We start from the raw sequence: 8,101 nt of genomic DNA on the forward strand, positions 1-8,101 counted from the left end.
ATCTGACTTTTTATATCCTCATATAAACATTCATATTTTGTAGTTCAGATCAGTGGTGGTATTCAGCAGGTTCTGACCAATTCTGGAGAACCGGTAGCAGAAATTTTGAGTAGTTTGGAGAACCAGCAAATACCACCTCTGACTGGAGATTTTTCCTTCCCCTGCCATGGCCACCAAGCCATGCCCACAGAACTGGTAGTAAAAAAATTTGAATCCCACCACTGGTTCAGATGATTTTTTAAAAAATATATATATATCCCAGTCCTTACCTGTTTCAAATGAAAGAGGATTGGGAGGAAAGAGGAAGAAAGCATAGGTTTTCCACAGACTGATCATGCTTGGGCTGCAAGATGACCACCACCAGCAGTGAGATGGTACACTCTGCTACCCTCTAGTGGTTGTCCAGATTGTGTAAGCCAGATATGGTAAACCTAATGAAGAATTAGTAAATAGAGAACAAAATAAGCACGCAAATACGCTTTTCCATTTCGGTGAAAGTCACAACATTTTGCTTAAACTGAAGGGATTATTTCAAAATTTACCTGTACACAAATTATAAACTTGAGAAAATAGCATACACAACTGTTATGCAAATACAACGTACCATTTTTCAAAGAGATACATCTTTTTTTTTCTTTTTTTTCTTTTCTTTTAGTGATCTAAAAATGGTTACCCTAGTTGCAAATTTACCCTAGTTGAAGATTTTCTCAATTGAATGAAAGAGAAAGCCTTCTTGGAAAATGAAGGTTAGTTGGCCACAGGCCAGTTGGAATGAACTTAAGTATGCCAGGATCCCTTTGATCTTTGTGTGTGTGTGTGTGTGTGTGTGTGTGTGTGTTTTAGAGAAAAAAAGACATGAGGTAATCTCCCCTCCATACACACACACACACACACAGGGGAGGGGAATAGAATATTCAGCCAAGAGTTCAGTCCCTATTTCCTGTTTTATTGCTGTGCAATCAAATTATTAAGAAATATATGTCATGATTATTTTTGGGGAGAGGAAAGAGAAAACTGCAATGAACAGCTGCTGGAAGACTTGCATGTATATACTTGTAACATACAGCAGCAAATGAACAAAAAATGAATGTGTTCATTCCCAGATATTTTTAAAGGTAAATATTCCTCCACATACTTGGATTACTATGCTGTATCACACACACACACAAATGGGCAAGGACTATTGCAACAAGAGACACTCAACTGAGAAACTAATTAGCACTATCAAGAAAATCTATTTTCACTCTTTGACTTGAGTAGTTCTTCATAAAATCATTGAAATCTATAGAGTTTCCAACCCATACAAATTGACCCATACAAATGCCAGTTCAAAATATTATACTTTCAATAAAATGATATAATTAATTGCTTAATTAATTTCATAATATTCTAAACTAAAAAACAGGCTTCAAGTTTCTATTTATGACTTCTGATTGCTAAGAATGCTATTGATGATCAAAAACAAAAGGTCACTCAACCTTCAGTCATATACCTCTCCTCACATGTGTGAAAAAGTAATACCTCTTCAGTTAAATAAACCTAGAACTGGGATGTGCACTTTGGCTGGAAAAATTGACATGTTTCAATCAATTCTGTGACACCTGCAACAGCATGTAATATCAGTAGCACAATTTGAGAAGGAAAAGTTTTATGGACTTCAAAATGGATTTGATGAACTGGCTCCCCTCTATTTTATGTCTTTTGTCATATACATCTTCTCTACCCTTTTTTATTATTATTTATTTATTATTAAATGTATTGACTGTCCATTTTACCTCAGGGAAACCTGAGCAGTTTACAATAATAAAGAAACAAACTTTTACGAAACCTATATACAATATGAACTAAATTATATAAAAAGACAAATACTCAACCCTAACTAATAAACATTAAAAAAAATGTTGGAAAGAACCAAGTCAAGCTGGCTGGTTGGACTTTAAATCAAGTCCAAATTCCTTCCAGCAAAGAGCTTTGGCTAAACCAGCATTACTGCTTGCATCTCTTTTCCCAACTCATACCCTCTTCAGATCCTGAAGGTTTGCCTTTTCCCCAACGCAAATACTACAGTTCGACATTGCAAGAACTAAGGTTCCTCTTTGATTAAGAATCACAGATACTAAAACACACTGACCATCATTTTATTCTGCAATGTGGAACTTAACTTTAACAACATTGAAGACTTTATTAAAAGAGAGACTCCTTTGCTTGCAGTTTCAGCATTCTAGATTCTGCCAGCACAAAGTACTTGTGCAAATGAAATAGGCTAAGGTAATTTTGCATATAATGCTCAGTACTTTAATATCATGAAACCATTTTACTCTTTTGAAGAAGAGGCATTTTGGGTATGTATGCAGGGATCCGGTAAGAGTCCTCGACACTATTTTGAATTGCCAAGAGATTGATTTACAAAAAGATATTTTTTTAAAAAAAGTCAGTTGAATTGCAAAGTCAGTTCCATGTGAGGTGGGCAGATAACTTTTCAGATCTTTCTTGTTATTCCAATGGTAGTCACTGAGGACACATTGAATTGGGGTGCTTTCATACGCACTAGTTCTCAATTACCTTGTGGGCACAATTCAATATGCCAGCTAAGCATGGGTGACTCTGTCAAGTTCCATTTCACTGAAGTTTCTTAATTTTCAAATGTCAGAAAGTCTATCCTAAAATGTGCATAAAACTTTGCATGTGTGGGAATGTTTGTATGAACCAAATGAAACAGAAAGATGCACAGAGAAAGAGGGAGGGAAAGGAGAGAGGAAAAGACAGCCTCCCATTTTCTTTAAATAAATTCATTTACCTTTAATCATATATGCTTTTGGTCTGCATAGCTTTCAATCTTATATCTACAGTGTACATTTTTAATGGAAAACTATATTTGTCATTAAACTATAAACATTTTAAGTGCTTTCAGGGAGGTCAACTAGTTTGGAACCAATTTGAGTTCAGGTGGGAAGTGGTTGCAGAAAGTAGGAGCTACGGTGGAAAATGGTAGAGGGACGCGGTGGCTCAGTGGCTAAGACGCTGAGCTTGTTGATCAGAAAGGTCGGCAGTTTGGTGGTTCGAATCCCTAGCACCACATAATGGAGTGCACTCCCATTACTTGTCCCAGCTTCTGCCAACCTAACAGTTCGAAAGCATGTAAAAATCCAAGTAGAAAAATAGGGACCACGTTGGTGGGAAAGTAACAGCATTCTGTGCACCTTCGGCATTTAGTCATGCCGGCCACATGACCATGGAGATGTCTTCGGACAACTCTGGCTCTTCGGCTTTGTAGCGGAGATTAGCACCACCCCCTAGAGATGGAAGCAATTGGCACATATTTGCAAGGGAAACCTTTACCTTTACTGTGGAAAAAGCATACATCCTGGGTCCTGCCAGATACCAAACTTTAATTGACCAGTCCCAAAGTGTGCCCTTCTTTCTGGATCAAATAAGCCAGGTAGAAACCTCTACAGAGGTGAGGTCCTTCACGTGTCTTGGCCCTTCAGTTGTTGTTCCTCCTCCGCTCCTGGTTTTTAATAAAGATTATGAGTCCAGGTTTTCTTAGTAATCTCATAAAATTCTGGGGTACATCCCAGTTAAAGCTGTAAGTGCCATCCAAATTGTTATAGTTCAATAGTACCATATGTGAGTTGCCAAAAGCAAGGCTTTCTTTATAGTATGGTCAAAATAGTCAAGACAAAAAGACCTAGACAATGCAACCAATGATCTATCTGTTTTTTTATGTACATTGTACAGCTTTGATTGCTCCATTGCAGGAGCCATCTTGACTTCCTTGCCCTTGCCCTGTGAATATCCTTTGGCAAAAGAAACACCAGATGTAATGTCTACTATATTGCCAAATAATATCCACTTTACCAATAATCCCTTCAAAGCACTTACATAAAGTGAATGCCTTTGGGTAATAGGGCCCATACTGATGGACACCAAAATTTGACATGAAGCAGCAGAGACAGTTAATTCTAACTTTCATGTTTAGAAATCTCATGCAGGTGGCCACACTCTGAACAGATAAAAGGAAATTAATTGCTTTGACTCTGGTCTTCCAGTGCATACATGCCTTTGGCAGCACCAATTTAATTAAGGCTGCACTTTAACCATTAATTGATCAAATAATCAATTCAATAAACTTGCATTTGAGTAAAAACAGTAGGAGGGAACCAGCTTGAAAAAAATATTCTTCAGTCCCATTGAAATCAGTAGGACAACTATTTTCTTTGTTCATTTGTTTCAACCATAGTACAGGATGTCCCCATACCTAGTTCCCCAGTCCAAACCCTCCCTAAAGTTTCTCAGTCACCCATAAGTTCAGAGGTTAACTCAGTTTTGGCATAATAAGTCTTGAATAAAACTGGTGGTAAGATTCCACATTTGCTCAGAAAGGTGATTAGAAAATAAATCCATATTCTTATGTTCTATATTCTATTTGACAGGACTGAAAATGAAATGGTTGGTTTCACTATAATAATCTTTCTACCTAGGCTTTTGGGAAGCTGAATTCCAAACTATTTGCAGAGCAAACAAGGAAGCAGTGATTTCTACAAGCCACAATTACCATAACTTCTAGCAGCATTTTTTCCTATATAAATTACTGTCATAAAAAAGACACATTCCATTTTTAAAGAAAGAAAATATTTAATTTCCAATGACAGCATTAAGCACATTTCAATTTCCACTTGTGTTTCAAAAAGAAGCAAATTAGAAATTAAGCTCTTAATAACTCACAACATAAACTCTAAAGACTTTGTTAAGACTAGCAAGCTATTATGGATTTAGAAGTAAACACACTCCAGCCACAATCTGCACTGGCATTTCAGATCAAACCTGAGCTGTGATGAGATGTGCCTAGGCAGGAATTGAAAACATATAGCTATCTTAGTAACTTCACAGAAGTAAACCTGATGACACCAGGCTTCATGCAAGCATACGAGGCAAAAGAAATATCTAACCTGCCTTTGTATACATTAAGTGGCTGCTCCCCAGCTGTAGAAAACCCTAAAAGAAGTGAGTTATATAGAGCCTTGACCATTAGGTTTCAGGTCAGAGTGCAACATGGAACTAGTTGCCCTTGTGGATGACCTATGAGTGACCAGCTTCAAAGAGAAATGCAACCCTGTTGATTCTTTATGTACTTTCAGCAACTTTCAATACCATAAACCTAGGTATCATTGACATCATCTCCAAGTGATTGGAACGGGGAACAGTGTCTATCAGTGACTGTCCATTTTCTAGCTGATAAGAAGAAAGATTTCCAGACTTCTCTGCCCAGTGGAGTTCCTTAGGCTCTCATTTTTATCATATATGGGGAAACTAGGGGACATTATCTGCCAGCACAGAGCTGGTATCATTAATTTGCAAATCAGCTGTATGATTTTTAGGGCAGTCTCATATGCTATCAGTGAACAATATATTCTGAGTCAAAGCTTGTTAACCACATTATATGTATAATATAGTATGGAATATCTTTATTTCTATGTATTTATTTTACAAGATCTAGAAGCTAGTCAACTCCATAGTGTATGTGGATAGCTTACATCAAAAATATGCATCTTTTCCACAAGCTTCATAGGTGATATAATAGAAATGCTGACAGAATAGCCAGAGGTTGTCAGGAACTGGGTGTGGAGGAACAGACTTCCAAAATTGTGGCATTTAGTTTATGAACCTAACAGGGAAATTCCACCTTTGACTCTGAATGGGAAGTTGTGCTTCTCAGCTCAGAGGTGATCCAGAATTTGGGTTTGTTTTTGTTTTTTTGACTATTCGAACCGAGAAATCCTGCTCATGCCCTAGTTAGGTCCTGTTTGGATTATCATAACCTGCTCTATAGGAGAGCACTCAGAAACTGCAACTGAAACACAAGGTAGCCGCCCAAGCAGTGATGGATATGTCTCAAGATATTCTGATGATCCCACCAGCTTCATACTCCTAGTTCTAATCCAAGCACACCTGCTTGCCATTTTCTGAATCAGTATGCATAATTTACAGGCAAAAATTAAACTTTTGTACATACAGTTCAAAATATTGTGTGTTCTTATTGGTGTGCAACCATAATTATCTTTTGAAGTTATTGTGGGTCCGCAACCTGAAGAATTACTCTCTGCAGAAATAATTATAACAGCAACTGCTTAGAGTAGTAAGAACATAGCCCATGTAAAACAAGAAGCATTCCATCTGATGCCGTTCAAGAAAGGGATTGTGACTAGATTGTGGCTCAGCTGAATTTCTGCCCAGTTTACTTCCTACCATCTAAACATAATTGGGGAAGGTTCTGGTCTAAATTGTTTTTCTAAGCTCTCTATGTTATTTAAAATTTTCTTTGAAGTTGAGGATAGCATTCCATCTTTCCATTTTCAATGAAGGTATAATTTCTACAGATAGAATGAATCTTTTTATACAGAGTCTACATACATGGTGTTTGGCTAATAGGCCTCCAAATCAGCTGTATGATTTTTAGGGCAGTCTCATATGCTATCAGTGAACAATATATTCTGAGTCAAAGCTTGTTGACCACATTATATGTATAATATAGTATGGAATATCTTTATTTCTATGTATTTATTTTACAAGATCTAGAAGCTGGTCAACTCCATAGTGTATCTGGATACACTATGAAAAAACAATGAAAAAGGAACATCTCATATATCAAGACAAATACCCCCTACTGTAGAAAGTGTAGCCAATACAATGTGTACAATGATTAAAACAATTACAGATTTGAAAGGTTTCTGTCAATTACTATATAACTAAGAGCATATTAGTGTCTATGGAGATTCTCAGTCATCCAGATCATAGTTGTCCCAAAGGTGCTTTTTTTTAAAAAAAAGAGGCTGGACTTTCTGGTTTTTCTTTAAAGTCATTTCATTTTTCAGTCCAGTTGCCTCTTAAAAAAAAAAGCACCTTTGGGACAAGAGTTTATTTGCTCATTCTTCTTTTATTTCATATCCAAGAATTAATTTTCCTCATATTAATCTTATGATCATACAGGGAACCTGAACAAACAACACTTATTAATTACCCCAAAGATATTAACAATACATTTTTTCCTTATACAGAAAAGAATTACAAAAATGCATACTACATCCATATAAATAAATAGGCATAAATTCCATGAATTCGTTAACATAGAACTATGTAGATTTATCTCTAAATTTAATCTTAATTAATAAGGTATTCAATTTATCATGAATATGTTTTTCTCTGTGGAGTTATTAAACAACATGTAATTTTGCCTCCCAGAGTTGCCCTCTCAGAGAGATCAGCGGCATATAAATTTAATAAAATTAATAAATAATGACAGATAAGTAGGTTAGCATTGTTTTGCTGTTTTGAATTTATCTTGGCCTTGTCCGATAACAGTCAAAACAGGCTTCTCACTATGTAGTTAAAGGTTGATTTGAATTGATTTGACTGTGTACTTATCAGGCTTTAATAAATAAAATTTAAATCTATTTTTTTCCAGAGAGTTCTTAATATTCTATATTCAGATCAAAGCTGTTATTGGCTATTGGCATTTCTGTTAGGCAAAACAAAACAAAAAGAAAAACCATGGTGATGTTAAGGAATGATGATGATTTGTTGGCTATCTGCCTATGCTGATTATATTTGGTTTCTTATCTGTATTGCCTAGTTTTATACTCTTTTAAACTGGTATATATATTATGTGGTTTTTAAAAGTTCATTATTATGACCATTCTTTTAAAATTTGTTACAATATGAGAAGGAAGAGGAGAAGAAGCTGTTATATCAGCACTAGTAAGGCATGAAATGAGGTCCACCTTTTTACGAAAGTGGAATAATGGGGTAAAACAGAGCAGAGATATCATAACAGAGTTACAAATGCTCTGCGATATTAATTGTATATTTTACGTCCTGAAGTTAACCACAGAAATATATTTCTGATCAAACATTGCGCAGGATTACAATGTTAGAATGATGGTAAAAGATAAGAAAAGAAACTAAGAAATTAACAAGGTATTGATATGTATTTGCTTCTCTCTATAGTTCATAAAGTCCTTGCCTTTCTAAATTCATTGTAATTCTGAAAACTTTCATTCAACTGGCACTGACACAAGTCATCCCAAGTTAAAAGTGAACGTGA

The sequence above is a fragment of the Notechis scutatus genome, chromosome 3, assembly GCF_049901735.1.
Source record: "Notechis scutatus isolate UNSWTSFEM ecotype Mainland chromosome 3, rNotScu1.2, whole genome shotgun sequence".
NCBI lineage: Eukaryota > Metazoa > Chordata > Lepidosauria > Squamata > Elapidae > Notechis > Notechis scutatus.